Here is a 16,055-nt window from a genome sequence, read left to right as displayed (position 1 = left end):
GCGAAAAAGCGGTTTTCGCGACCCGAAAAACCCAACACTCTAGTGTTTATAACCAGTCCCTGTGGGATCGATAATCTTTTATTACTGATGATGAAACCGTCCACTTGCGGTTGCATAACAAGTTTTTGGCGCCATTACTGAGCACTGTGCTTATAACATTAGAGATAATTATTTGAGTTAGACTAAACATTCTTTTCTCTTCCTATTACTAACTTGTAACTAGTCTTAGAAATTCTATTTTTGTAAATTTTATCTTGCATTCTTTATTTCTTCTTTCTGTAATTTTTCTTTTTATAATTCAAATTCAGTATTTTACATTTTCAATACTTCAGTATAGTTTTTATCTTTCAAGTAAAAAAAAATTCTATGAAAAAAAAATATTTGGAATCTTGTTCTTATATGCATAGATCTAACTTTCCAAGAGATCTATTACCTCTTGATCCTAAGATTGACAGAACTGTTCATAGAAGGAAAATCTTGCAAAGACAACAAGAAGAACAAGAACATTCAATCATGGAAAACAAACCATTGAAGGATTATGCAGCACCATATGCACGAGGGCTTCGGTCTAGCATCACCATACCACCCATTGAAGCCAACAATTTTGAGATAAAGCCTGTGATAATTGCCATGGTACAACAAAACCAATTCGGGGGTGGACCACATGAAGATCTAAATCAATACCTTGAAGTCTTTTATGAAATTTATAGTACAATGAAAATGAATAGTATTCCAGTAGAGGCAGTGAGACCATTATTATTTGTGCTTTCTTTGAGAGATAGAGCTAAATAATGGCTAAATTCTTTACCAGCCAAAAACATATCCACTTAGGAGCATTGTGAGCAAAAATTTCTGGACAAATTCTATCCCCCTAGCAAGACTCATATAAGAAATTTGATAACAAAATTTAGACAGTCAGACTTTGAATCCTTATTTGAAGCATGAGATAGATTTAATAATATACTCAGACAATACCCACACCATGGACTTGAAAAATGGTTAGTATTACACACATTTTATATTGGCATCAATTACCATACAAAAGTGTCAGTAGATTTTGCAACTGGAGGGGCACTGATGAATAAAAGTATTGATGAAGCTAAAGATATAATTGAAAGTGTAGCACAAAACCATCATCAATGGACATCAGAAAGATGTGGAAGCTATTCATCTACAAACCCAACTAAAGCATCAGGAAAATTTGATTTAGATGCAATCACTTTGATGTCTGCAAAGCTGGATGCTCTTACAAAAAAGCTAGAAAATATGGGAACTAGTTCAAGCACGGTCAATGCCATAGTATGTGTTTGTGAAACATGTGGAAGTTCAGATCATACTCAACACTCATGCCCCTTGGGAGCCATCTCTACACAAGTCAATTAGATTAAGCAGTGTGACATCATCATGAGTTATAATCAAAGGAAGAATAATCCATAATCTAACACATACAACTCTAGTTGGAAGAATCATCCAAACTTTTCTTATCGTAACAACCAAGAACAAGGACCATCCATGGGGGCTAGACCAAGCTACCAGCCTAGACTACAAAGCTATCAACAACAACAACCTACTTAAGGCTATCAGTTATCCAAATTAGAGAAAATGGTTGAGGAAGTCATTTCTGGTCAAAATGAACTGAAGCAAGAAATCAAGATGCTAAATCAGAGAATGGATAGTTCTGAGAAGCTCCAAAAAATGCAAGATAGCCAGATTGCTTAGATAGCTTTATCATCTTTAAGAGCACCAGGACATTTTCTAGGAAAACCTGAGGTCAACCCAATGGAACACTGCAATAGAATTGAGTTTCAGAGTGGATGGACCTTGGGAGATCCCCAAGTGGCTGCTCTAAAAGGGATGAAAATTCAAGAAGAGCTCTCTCCTCAAACACTTGAACTAGTTCAGATTCAATATGATGAGGGGAATACCAAGAAGGTTAAAGAGACTCTTCCACTCTACCCTAAAAGCCAAGCAATCCCTTTTTCGTAGAGATTAGTTATGATGAAGAAGAATGAAGAATTTGACAGATTTCTTGACAAGGTAAAAGATATTTGTGTTGAAGTCCTTCTGATTGATGTCATTCAACAAATGTCGAAGTTTACCAAGTTTCTGAAGGACATTATGTAAAATAAAAGAAGAAAAGGAGACATCAAGACGGTAGCTCTAATAGAAGAATGAAGTGCTTTATTTGAGGAGAACACTTTCCCAAAACTCCAAGATCCTGGAAGTTTTTATATTCCTTGCACCATATGATCTGAATTCATTGAAAAATATTTCTGTGATTTGGGGGCAAGTGTTAGCCTCATACCATATTCAATCTGTAATAAGCTAGGTCTCAAAAAATTTAAACTCACTACCATGACACTATAATTAGCTGATCATTCTTGCAGGTACTATTGGTGCAGAAGCATCTGACGATTAAACTTGTGTTTTGATTATGTCAAAAGGTCCAAAGTTAAGTTATTTTTTCATCTAATGAATTTGATTGAGATTACAGGAAATTCCTTAGGCAAAAGTCCTAGTTGCGGTTAGGCAGATTGCAATAACAATCAAGAACCAATATTGCAACCAATTTCAATATAATGAAGTCAGAAGTGAATAGAGTGAATTCATCTACTCATATGTGTTGGTTGCTACTCGGAATACCATCCTAGTTCCCCTGTACAAAAATTTGTACAAGCATAGAACTATCCTAGCTACCCATGTGCTCTACTGAAGTTAAATTTGAATTTCAAACGATGCTTAACATTATTAATCCAAATTGTCCTTCAGAAGTTGAACTTGGATTGGAAACGATACTTAACATTTTTACTCCAAGTTTAACCGATGTGATCTTCCTAAGTTAAACCATATTACAGAAGTTAATCAAATATCTATTTCAAAGATCTGCTTCCAGGTTAAACATGGTGAGACACTAGGCATTCTTGGGTATGGGATCATCCGCCACTTCTTAGATAAAACCTTTCAAAGAAATCGAATATTTAACTTCTTACAGTAAACTAGGTTTAACTATAGAGATCTCAATAGAAATACAATATCGAAACATGAAATCAAATAATAAAATCGATAACAAAAATGATAACCTGAAACCGATAACCTCTTGTGTTTGGTTTTTCAAGATCTATACAAAAGATGAACTAGTTATGATGCAAAATCTAATAACTAGTTATACCTTTTGTAGCTTATAAACCTCTTGATCTTCTATTGTATTCCTCTCCTTCTCTTGGATGTCGTGTGGGTGACGATCTTCCAAGATGAAATCCACCCAAGCCTCTTCCTTTGCTTCCAAGATCCGGCCACCAACTAACCTCCAAGGGATGCTAGACAAGAGAGCTTCCTTCTCTTCTTCTTCTCCTTCAAGCAACCGGCCACCAAGAGATCACCACACTTGATGCCGCCGACCTCCAAGGAAGAAAACAAAAGGAGAAAAGAAAATGACAAGGGCTGGCCACCAAAGGATTGGAAGAGAAGAATAGAAGATGTGTTATCTCATGAGGCACCCCCTCTATCTCTTTTATAATCCTTGGTATTAGCAAAAAAGGAAAGTTTTAAACATAATTAAAACTTCCTTATATTCCTTGCCAATGACTAAAAAGGAATGTTTTAAAATAAAAAATTAAAACTTCCTTTAATGCTTGTCATGGCCGACCCTATACTTGTGCTCCAAACAAGGAAGATTTTAAACATAAAATTAAAACTTCCTTATTTATTTCCGGTAAGAAATTTTAATAAAAAAATTTCTCTTTCAAATCCCTTGTTGGTTATAAAAGGAAAATTTTATAAATTAAAATCTCTCTTTTGAAAACATGTGGATGGTTACAAAAAAGGAAAGTTTTATCAAAAATTAAATTCTCTTAAATACAAATACGGAAAGATATCAAACCTTTCTCTTAATCCTTTGTAGAAAGTTATAAAAGAAAAGATTTTAAAATTTAAAAACTCTCTTTTAAAACTATGGCTTCTACAAAAGGAAAGATTTTAAAATTTAAAATACCCTTTTATTTTAATGTGGTCGGCCACCTAGCTTGGGCTACAAGCTTGGTCGACCACAACTTGGCTCCACTCTTTGGCTTGGCCGGCCCTTGTTTGGGTTCCAAGCTTGGCTTGGTCGGCCACAACAAGATGGGTAAGAAGCTTAGCTTTAAGTGGATATAAGGTTTTATAAATAAGAGGCTACAACAGGGACCGAGAGGAAAAATTAGTTTTGGTCTCCTAATGAGCTTGAGCTTCCCGTGTTCGCCCCGAACATCCAACTCAAGTTCATCAATTATAACTCATACCACTAAAGAGTTATTATTACACTACCGCACCAATCCCATATTACAATATGGGCTCCTTCTTATCATGAGTTCGTTAGTCTCCCTGTGTTTAAGATATCGAATGTCCACTAATTAAATGAGTTACTGACAACTCACTTAATTAATATCTAGCTTCAAGAGTAGTACCACTCAACTTTATTATCATGTCAGACTAAGTCCACCTGCAGGATTTACATGACAATCCTTATGAGCTCCTCAAGGGGACATCATCAACCTAGATTACTAGGACACAGTTTCATTCTATAATCAACAACACACCATATAAATAATATCATTTCCCAACTTATCTGGCCTATTGATTTAACGAACTAAATCTCAGCCTTTGATAAATTAAAGAAATAAATATTAAGTATACGTGCTTGTTATTATATCATGATTAAGAGTATGCATTTCCATAATAACAGAGGTTTTGTTCTTTTATGAAGTTAGTATAAAAAGAAACTACCTCAAATGGTCCTGCTCGATACACTCATAGTGTACTAGCGTAATTTTATAGTCAGGATAAACTAATACCAAATTACACTACAACTACTCTAATGGTTTGTCCCATTCCATCTTGGTTGTGAGCTACTATTTATAATTTATAAGGAACTGATAACATGATGTTCTGTGTGTCACCTCACACCATGTTATCTACAATATAAATTAAATGGACAACTACACTTAGCATAAATGTAGACATTTGACCAATGTGATTCTTATTTCAAAATAAATGTTTATACAAAAAGTTAGACTTTTAGTATACACTCTAACAATCTCCCACTTATATTAAAAGACTATGCTACCATGAACGCTACCATACATCTGATTCCCATCTCTTCAATATGTCGATCAAAAGCTTTCGCCGGAAGGGCCTTAGTTAAAGGGCTTTCTTCAAGACTTTCTTAAGGAAAGTTGTCTTGACATCCATTTGCCAAACCTCATAATCCATATGAGCAACAATAGATAAGAGTATCCGGATAGACTTAAGCATAGCTACTGGCGAAAAGGTTTCCTCATAATCGATTCCCTCTTTCTGAGTATACCTCTTCGCAACAAGCCTTGCTTTGAAGGTTTCCACCTTCCCATCTGTTCCTCTTTTTCTTTTGTAGATCCATTTACATTCAATAGCTTTTACACCATTTGATGGTTCTACTAGCTCCCAGACTTTGTTAATACATAGATTCTATTTCTGAATTCATTGCTCTTTACTAAGATGCTGTATCTTTATCTTTGAGTGCTTCGTCATATGTTCGGGGATCAAGTTTATGTTTACCTGGCATCAAGTTCAAAGACTCTCCCAAAAATATGAATCTTTTAGGTTGTCGAACAACCCTCCGACTACGACGAGGCACTTTCTGTAGTTGTGTATCATTTGTGATACGTGTTGCAGTTTCTTGTGATATTTCATCTTGCACTGTTGGTACTACAGTAGACGTGTCCTCTCTCATTTCTTCTAGAACAATTTCACTCATGGGCTTTGTGGTTTATTATATAGTCATCTTCTAAAAATCGGGCATTAGTGCTAACAATAACCTTCTGATCTTTAGGACTATAAAACAAACCACCTTTTGTTCCTTTAGGATAACCTATAAATAGGCAAACTTCTGTACGAGATTCCAACTTATCAGCATCTTTCTTCAGCACATGTGCTGGACTACCCCAAATCCAAACATGACTCAGACTAGGCTTACGCCAATTCCATAATTTTATGGGAGTAGAGGGTATTGATTTAGAAGGTACCAAGTTTAGAATGTACACTGTCATTTCTAAAGCATATCCCCAGAATGAATTTGGTAATTCTGAATAACTCATCATCGATCTAACCATTTCCATAAGAGTCATATTCCTTCGTTCTGCCACACCATTTTATTGGAGTGTACCAGGTGTAGACAATTGAGATTGAATCCTAACCTCTGATAAGTAATTCCTAAACTCTCCTAAGAGATACTCGCCACCACGATCAGACCATAGTGTCTTGATACTTTTACCATGACATTTTTCCACATCAGCCTTGTACTCTTTGAACTTATCAAAGCACTTAAACTTGTGGCGCATCAAGTAAATGTACCACAATCTCGAATAATCATCTATAAAAGAGATAAAATATTCAAAACCACCTCTCGCCTGGATAGTCATAGGTCCACACAAATCAGAATGAACCAATTCTAACACATCTTTTGCTCTATACCCAATGACCTTAAAAGGTCTCTTGGTCATTTTTCCTTCCAAGCAAGATTCGCAGGTTGGAAAGTTTTCCAACACTAATGAACCCAAGAGTCCATCGACTATTAGCCTTTGAATCATACTCAAGTTAATATGACCAAGTCTTATATGCCAAAGATATATTTGGTTCATTTTCGAAGGTTCCTTTCTCTTATTAGAATTAGAGGATGTGTTATTAATTTCCTTTTGTTCCTTTGTGGGAGTTATAGGATTTAGAGTATACAAATTGCCAACTAATATACCAGAACATATAACTACCCTATTTTTCTTGATAACCACTTTGTCATCAAAAGAAACAGTATATCCATCCAAAAATAGTTTAGAAACTCAAATTAAATTCTTTCTAAAACTTGGTACATAAAGATAATTTCTCAAAATCAAAGTTCTATTCCTATCAAATGATAAGTAAACATCTCCCATTGCAACAGTCACCACTTTCGTAGCATTGCCCATGTAGACGGTTATCTCTCCTTCACATAGTCGTCGAGTTTCCTGGAACCCCTTTATTGTTCTCTTTCCTACGAGGACAGTCCGCCTTCCAATGTCCAGACTGCTTGAAAATGAAGCACTTGCCCTTCGTCTTCTTCACTCCTGCTTTTAGTCCAGTACCTAGAGATCGATTCACTTTCTTTGATAAGCCAGCTAATTTCTTCTTCTTCTTCTTGCCTTTCGACTTAGAAGTAGAAACATTTTTAGCAAAATGGTTTTGAGAATTATGACGAAATAGCCCTTTTGTTGCTTGAAGTTCTGTCAGTAGTTCCGCCAATGAATAAATCCTTTTATTCATATTGTAGTTCAGGCGGAACTGCTCAAAACTTTTGTGTAGCGTTTGGAGAATAATATCGACCTGGGTTTCCCCATCAATTTTAGCTCCAAGAATTTGTATCTCATTCAAGTAAGCCATCATTTTGAGGATATGATCCCTTACGGGTGTCCCCTCTGTCATGGTGGTTGTCATTAAGTTTCTCATAGCCTCTTGCCTAGTAGCCCGATCCTGGTGTTCGAAGAGTTCTTGAGATTGTACATCATATTATAGGCAGTAGGCATGGACTGATGCTGATGTTGTAGCTCATTTGACATAAAAGCTAAAATGTAACACCACGCCATCTCATCTGTCTTTACCCATTTCTTATGATACTCAATCTCCTCTTCACTAGAATCACTATTAGGCACATTAGGGTAGACCTCTAATAGTACAAACTTATAGCCTTCAGTAGTTAAGACAATGTCTAGGTTTCTTTTCCAATCTATATAATTGGGACTAATAAGTTTGTTCACTTTCAGAATAATAGCAAGTGGGTTGAAAGTCATCCTAAGAATCACAAAATAAGTTTTGGTTAAAACTTAAGAATTTAGAATAATATTTATTCCTCAAACAATATCATTTAAATTCACCAACACCTCAAAACATCATGAATTTTGTATGCCACGATAGTGTGGACGTATACAAATTCAAACATTTGTAAGAGGAGGTTTTACCCATTAATTTTATTCTTGTCAACCTAATTTTATGACAAATAAAATTAATAGTTGGTAACGATACTTAAGAGGAAATCATACTTAATATTTTTACTCCAAGTTTAACCGATATGATATTCCTAAGTTAAACCATATTACAGAAGTTAATCAAATATCTATTTCAAAGATCTGCTTCCAGGTTAAACATGGAGAGACACTAGACCTTCTTGGGTATGGGATCATCCACCACTTCCAAAACAAAGCCTTTCAAAGAAATCAGATATTTAACTTCTTACAGTAAACTAGGTTTAACTATAGAGACCTCAATAGAAATACAATATCAAAACATGAAATCGAACAATAAAATCGATAACAAAAATGATAACCTAAAACTGATAACCTCTTGTGTTTGGTTTTTCAAGATCTATACAAAAGATGAACTAGTTATGATGCAGAAACTAATAACTAGTTATACCTTTTTGTAGCTTATAGACCTCTTGATCTTCTGTTTTATTCCTCTCCTTCTCTTGGACGTCGTGTAGGCAATGATCTTCCAAGATGAAATCCAGCCAAGCTTCTTCCTTTGCTTCCAAGATCCGGCCACCAACTAACCTCCAAGGGATGTTAGACAAGAGAGCTTCCTTCTCTTCTTCTTCTCCTTCAAGCAACAGGCCACCATGAGATCACCACACTTGATGCTACCGGCCTCCAAGGAAGAAAACAAAAGGAGAAAAGAAAAGGACAAGGGCCGACCACCAAAGGATTGGAAGAGAGGAATAGAAGATGTGTTATCTCATGAGGCACCCCTCCATCTCTTTTATAATCCTTGGTCTTGGCAAAAAAGGAAAGTTTTAAACATAATTAAAACTTCCTTATATTCCTTGCCAATGACTAAAAAGAAAAGTTTTAAAATAAAAAAGTAAAACTTTCTTTAATGCTTGTCATGGTCGGCCCTATACTTGTGCTCCAAACAAGGAAAGTTTTAAACATAAAATTAAAACTTCTTTATTTGTTTCCGGTAAAAAATTTTAATAAAAAAAAAATTCTCTATTAAATCCCTTGTTGGTCATAAAAGGGAAATTTTATAAATTAAAATCTCTCTTTTAAAAACATGTGGATGGTTACAAAAAAGGAAAGTTTTATCAAAAAGTAAAATATTTCTCTTAACTACAAATAAAGAAATATATCAAACCTTTCTCTTAATCCTTTGTAGAAAGTTATAAAAGGAAAGATTTTAAATTTAAAAACTCTCTTTTAAAACCATGGCTTCCACAAAATGAAAGATTTTAAAATTTAAAATACCCTTTTATTTTAATGTGGCCGGCCACCTAGCTTGGGCTCCATGCTTGGCCGGCCACAACTTGGCTCCACTCTTTGGCTTAGCCAACCCTAGCTTGGGCTCCAAGCTTGGCTTGGCCGTCCACAACAAGATGGGTAAGAAGCTTGGCTTTAAGTGGATATAAGGCTTTATAAATAAGAGGCTACAATAGGGACCGAGAGGAAAAATTAGTTTTGGTCTCCCGATGAGCTTGAGCTTCCTGTGTTCACCCCGAACACCCAACTCAAGTTCATCAATAATAACTCATACCACTAAAGAGTTATTATTGCACTACCGCACCAATCCCATATTACAATATAGCTCTTTCTTATCATGAGTTCGTTAATCTCCCTGTGTTTAAGATATCGAATGTCCACTAATTAAATGAGTTACTGACAACTCACTTAATTAATATCTAGCTCCAAGAGTAGTACCACTCAACCTTATTATCATGTCGGACTAAGTCTACCTGCAGGGTTTACATGACAATCCTTATGAGCTCCTCAAGGGGACATCATCAACCTACATTACTAGGACACAATTTCATTCTATAATCAACAACACACCATATAAATAATATCATTTCCCAACTTATCGGACCTATTGATTTAACAAACTAAATCTCACCCTTTGATAAATTAAAGAAATAAATATTAAGTGTACGTGCTTGTTATTATATCATGATTAAGAGTATGTATTTCTATAATAACAGAGGTTTTGTACTTTTATGAAGTCAGTATAAAAAGAAACTACCTCAAATGGTCTTGCTCGATACACTCATAGTGTACTAGTGTAATTTTATAGTTAGGATAAACTAATACCAAATTACACTACAACCACTCTAATGGTTTGTCCCATTCCATCTTGGTTGTGAGCTACTATTTATAATTTACAAGGAACTGATAACATGATGTTCTGTGTGTCAACTCACACCATGTTATCTACAATATAAATTAAATGGACAACTACACTTAGCATAAATGTAGACATTTGACCAATGTGATTCTTATTTCAAAATAAATGTTTATACAAAAGCTAGACTTTTAGTATACACTCTAACAATATGTAGGTGTCTAAATGGGTCGTGTACATTGGGAGAAACATTTTATTTTATATTATGGATTTTTGGATATATGTACTAGTGGATACACTTTTAGTTTTGTGGATATATTTTTTTTTGTTATACTTGTGGATTTATCTATATATACTTGTGTATTAGTGGATAAATTTGTGGATATATATATATATATATATATAGTTTAATTTTGATGAAGTGAAAAATGTTGGATCGAGATGCGCTAGAGGGGGGGGGGGGGGTGAATAGCGCTCGTGGCTATTTCGTTTGATTCGTAAAACACTCGAGTAAAAACGCAGCGGAATAAAAACAAACAACACAAAGACACAGGTCGATTTTACTTCGTTCGGAGCCTAAGGCGACTCCTACTAGAAGGTCCGTGATCCTTGATCGCTTCCGGTGGGCAACAACTATAAGTTCGAAAGTATACAAAAGATGATTTACAAGTAATGCAGTAAGTAATCTTATACCGACAATGGCAAATACTAAATTGAAGCTTCGGGTTGTCGGTGTCGAGTTGCAGCACTTCGGGATGAGTTCGTTAGCAGCTAAATGCAGAAAGAAGACTTGAATCTTGTTGTTTTGAGCTGCTGGTCGAACCCCCTTTATAAACAGTGTTCAAGGCGCCTTAAACAAGCTCCAAGGCGCCTTAAACGAGAATTTTATCCCGATCTGCTCGCTGGGATAATCCTTTGACTGCCGCGACCTGAAGGTGCCTTAAACCCTTTCAAGGCACCTCCAAGCTGTCTATGGCGCCTTCAACCCATCAAAGGCGCCTTAAGCCTGCTCTTTGCGCCAGCTCAGGATTTTGAACCCGAGGCGCCTCCAAGTCCCATGGAGGCACCTCGGACACTGTTCATCCGATGCAAATCTTCGTTATTTTCTACCTGCAAGACACGTTAGTCCCAAACAACATCCTGCAACACAAAGTTAGCACAAAATAATAGTATGGATAATAAAGAATGTTTAAGACAGTCTCCGGACTGTCCAAGTCTGACTTCGGATTTCCTACCGGAAACCCTAGGTCGACCCGACTCCTACTGCTTCCTCTACGGGGAATGCGTCCTCACCTACTCCACTCAGGAGATTTACCTGCTGCCAGTGCGATCCTCCAGATCGACTGGACTTTTGCTCAGCACTCGATGCTTCCGGACTTTCTGCTGGATATCCGCTTCCCGGCCAGTCCAGTCTTTCACCTGGTTCGCGACACCAGGGCTTTCCACCTAGGGTTACCACCCCCTTGGATTTTTGCCTGAAGCCATCGATCTGCCAAGACTTTCCCATAGGGTTACCACCCCCTATGACCTAGGGTTACCACCCCCTAGGGTTTATCCCTTTGCCTAACCGCAGCTAGGACTTTCCTGAAATCCTCAAGTAGACTTGTTAGAATACAAACCACCTTAACTTTGAATTCTTTGCCATTATCAAAACACGAGTTCGATCGTCGGATGCTTCCCGCACCAATAATCTCCCCCTTTTTTATTATGACAACTCAAATTCAAAGTTAAGTAAACAAACGAATAGATAACCATTTAGCACAGACAAATTTGCTAATTATAGGTGAACACATTAACCAAAGCAAATTTGCTAAATTATATGCTCCCCCTTGAATATTGCTCCCCCTTAACTGATGTTCCTTATTATTGAATTTTGCTACTCTCCCCCTTTGCCATATATCAAAAATAATAGACTTTTGAATAACTTAGATACTTAACATTCATTTCTTATTTATAGTTAAGTGAAAAGATGTATTTTTTTGATAGGTTTTAAAGGTTAGGAGAAAAGTAATCTTTGAGGGTAATAAAAAGAACTCTGTTAGATTTCAAAGTTAGCTAGGTTCAGCAAGGATTTGATCATTAAGATTGTAACTTAGCTTAGATCTTTAGAAGTAGTAAACTTAAGTTTGAACAATATTTAAAGTTGGTTTAGGTTATTCATTAAAATTCAGTTGGTCCTTAAGTCCAAGCATGAGTTATAATTAGTAGATTAATTTACTAGGTATCAGAGCCCTAAAGATTAAAACATGCTTAAGCAGAAAACTGAGTGTCCTTTTACCAACTGTCTAACCTTTAGCTACGTGCTGACTGTCTATAGGGTAACAGCTTTCACATGGTTAGTCAAGTCAAGTTGATTTGGTCTAGTTAGATTTGACTAGAGCTGGAAGACTCAACTTGATTAATGTATATTGCGTATTTAACGCCCAGACTCATATCGATGCACAGATATAAGTATTCTTGAGTCCAGGCTATACCTTATGCATCTCACGTCGTTCTATGTCTTTCAAACACAATCAAGGTAAACCTAGGTGTTTGTGAGATGCTCTGGCTTAATTCTAGGGGAACATGATTTTTAGGGGAAAACTTAGGCTAATTCCAGAATTTTGAAAAATCTAGGAAATTGGGAATTTTGAAAATTATTTTTCCTAGAATTTGAAAAAATGATGAGTAAACCCAGAATTTGTGAAACTGACTAAGCATGCAAGTAAGTACATAACCCTTCAAGGAAGTCTAACAAAATGAATAGGTAGTGCAGGTGTTCATAGTACAATGCATAAAATAGTCATATCAAATAGCGGGATCATCCACGTGAGGAGCATCAGCTGGAAGGTCATCAGCGGAAGGTGGTGCATGGGGATGCTCGGGTGCTGGCTGACCCAGACGTCGTATCTCGTCACGAAGGGACGTAAATCCGGCAGCCATCTCGGATCGAATAGAGAGAACTATCCGTCGTGTCTGGATGGACTCGACCTCAAGTCGAGCAAGTCTGTCCTCGACGGAGAGTGATGTAGATGTCGAAGGTCCAACTGAGGTGGATGGTCTGGCAGACGGGGAAGGATCTGAGAAAAGAGCCTCAACTAAGAAATCAGCCCACTCCTCTCCCTCGCCTGGTATATCCTCGGCTGCTGGAGCGATAGGGGAACCTGCTGGCCGTGGTCGTCCTGTCCAGGCTAGAACTCCATCAGCTGTGATATCAGCACCGGCTAGTCTATAATTACGGGACCCTAGCTCGTCATATATAGTAAGAGGAATGACTGTTCCCCTGGTCACATCTATACCCTCTATAGTCGAAAAGAAGCGTGTCAGAATATGACAATAGGGCATGTGTACTATCAGGACCCTATACATCACATAGTCCTGAACCCGAAGAGAGACTGGCTTGAACTCAGTCAGGCCAGCAGGTCTCTCTTCCCGGAAGAAATACATGTAGATAGTATCTAACGTAATGTGGGAGTAAGGATCGCCAAATGGCAGGTCCCTACTGGGGTAGCATAAGAAGGTAGACTCTGAAACCCTAAGACCTAGGGTGGTGCGTAGCAAGGTGGGAGTCAGCTCTATGTCAACGCCAGCAACTCTGGTGGAGTACCTATTATCATCAACCCTCTCAAGGTTGTGATAAAACTGTGCACATAACTCCTGATTTACTGTATCAGTGTAGTAAACCAATTGGTCTAGTTGATAGTACTCTATCATTTGGATAGATAGCTGACAAAACTGGGTATAAAATGTCCTATTTACATATCTAGGTTTGATAGGTTCAAAAATATAATTAGCAAAGGTATCCCTAAGTTGTATAGTAGGGAATCTGATATCTGCTGATGGAAGTCTATCTGGATTAGGATCAACGTGTCGGCGTTTCCTATTTTCAACAATTTTGCCAAAAATTGATAGAAATAAGCAGAAAATTTATGTAAGACTTGATCGGAAAGGATTGGGATTATACCTAGGAGGCATTGCCAAGTGTTGAGGGAAGATTAAATGGGTTGAAGGCGCCTTGGTTGCTAGGATTCGTACACAGGAATGTGCTCGGCGTCGGCAGAAGATCGAACAGAAAGACTCTGTTCATTTTCTAAATCTGAGAATTGAAGGCGCTTTAAGAGTGGTTAAGGCGCCTTGAGTAGGTTTAGAAGGCGCCTCGGATCGATCCGAGGCGCCTTAAGGTGATGCGGCGGGAACTTTCCCGTCGCTCTTGGAGGCGCCTTCCAGTGTGGGAGGCGCCTCTATGAGGCGCCCTCCCCTTTATATATTATATATATATTTTAAATAATTTAAGAAGGTTTTTAGATTAAGAAAGATTTTAAGGTTTAATGGATTTTGTAAACTAATTTTGAAAAAAAAATATTTTTGAAATTCAAGTTTTTTTTTTTAAAAACAATTTTGAATTTTAAGTTTTTAAAACAATTTTGAAATTTAAGATTTTAAAATAATTTTGAAATTTAAATTTTTAAAACAATTTTGAAAGTCAAGTTTTTAAAACAATTTTGAAATTTAAGTTTTTAAAAGAATTTTGAAAGTCAAGTTTTTAAAACAATTTTTAAATTTAAGTTTTTAAAACAATTTTAAAATTTAAGTTTTTTTTTTAAAAACAATTTTGAAATTCAAGTTTTTAAAACAATTTTGAAATTTAAGTTTAAAACAATTTTGAAATTTAAGTTTTTAAAACAATTTTGAAATTTAAGTTTTTAAAACAATTTTGAAAATCAAGTTTTTAAAACAATTTTGAAATTTAAGTTTTTAAAACAATTTTAAAATTTAAGTTTTTAAAACAATTTTGAAATTTAAGTTTTTAAAACAATTTTGAAAGTCAAGTTTTTTAAAACAATTTTGAAATTTAAGTTTCAAAACAATTTTGAAATTTATGTTTTTTAAAACAATTTTGAAAATTAAGTTTTTAAAACAATTTTGAAAATCAAGTTTTTAAAGCAATTTTGAAATTTAAGTTTTTAAAACAATTTTGAAAGTCAAGTTTCTAAAACAATTTTGAAATTTAAGTTTTTTTTTTAAAACAATTTTGAAATTTAAGTTTTTTAAAACAATTTTGAAATTTAAGTTTTTAAAACAATTTTGAAAATCAAGTTTTTAAAACAATTTTGAAAATCAAGTTTTTAAAACAATTTTGAAATTTAAGTTTTTTTAAACAATTTTGAAATTTAAGTTTTTAAAACAATTTTGAAATTTAAGTTTTTTAAAACAATTTTGAAATTTAAGTTTTAAAAACAATTTTGAAATTTAAGATTTTTAAAACAATTTTGAAATTTAAGTTTTTAAAACAATTTTGAAATTTAAGTTTTTTAAAACAATTTTGAAATTTAAGATTTTTAAAACAATTTTGAAATTTAAGTTTTTAAAACAATTTTGAAATTTAAGTTTTTTAAAACAATTTTGAAATTTATGTTTTTAAAACAATTTTGAAATTTAAGTTTTTAAAACCAATTTTGAAATTTAAGTTTTTAAACCAATTTTGAAATTTAAGTTTTTAAAACAATTTTGAAATTTAAGTTTTTAAAACAATTTTGAAATTTAAGTTTTTAAAACAATTTTGAAATTTAAGTTTTTTTTTTTAAAACAATTTTGAAATTTAAGTTTTTAAAACAATTTTGAAATTTAAGTTTTTTTTTTAAAAACAATTTTGAAAGTTAAAATAATTTAATTAATTTAATTTTAATTTCTTAGTCATCTCACCCGATCTAGATTGTCAATCAGGGAATCCTATAATTGTTGTGAGATGAATTATTGTTGAATTTAAGGGTCCGGTTTAACTTTGTGTTAGATTCAGGTTTAGCTTTGGGTTCAACAAGTAAGCATTCTTTGGATAAACTTCTGGGCTATGGTGAGTCACTCGGAGCTCATTAAAGTAACCATGCCTTCGAGGTTTTCCAAATAGTCCTACCCATTGAACTTAATAC

At 35.0% G+C, this 16,055-nt stretch overlaps 1 pseudogene; it reads right to left on the bottom strand.

Moving 5' to 3' along the window:
• Positions 1 to 877: 877 nt before the first annotated feature.
• LOC121968783 lies at positions 878 to 989 on the bottom strand (annotated as a pseudogene).
• Positions 990 to 16,055: the final 15,066 nt, after the last annotated feature.

This window comes from Zingiber officinale, chromosome 3B, assembly GCF_018446385.1.
Source record: "Zingiber officinale cultivar Zhangliang chromosome 3B, Zo_v1.1, whole genome shotgun sequence".
NCBI classification, from domain to species: Eukaryota; Viridiplantae; Streptophyta; class Magnoliopsida; order Zingiberales; family Zingiberaceae; genus Zingiber; species Zingiber officinale.
The sequence above is the reverse complement of the archived record's forward strand: the minus strand, read 5'-3'. Positions and strand labels throughout refer to the sequence as shown.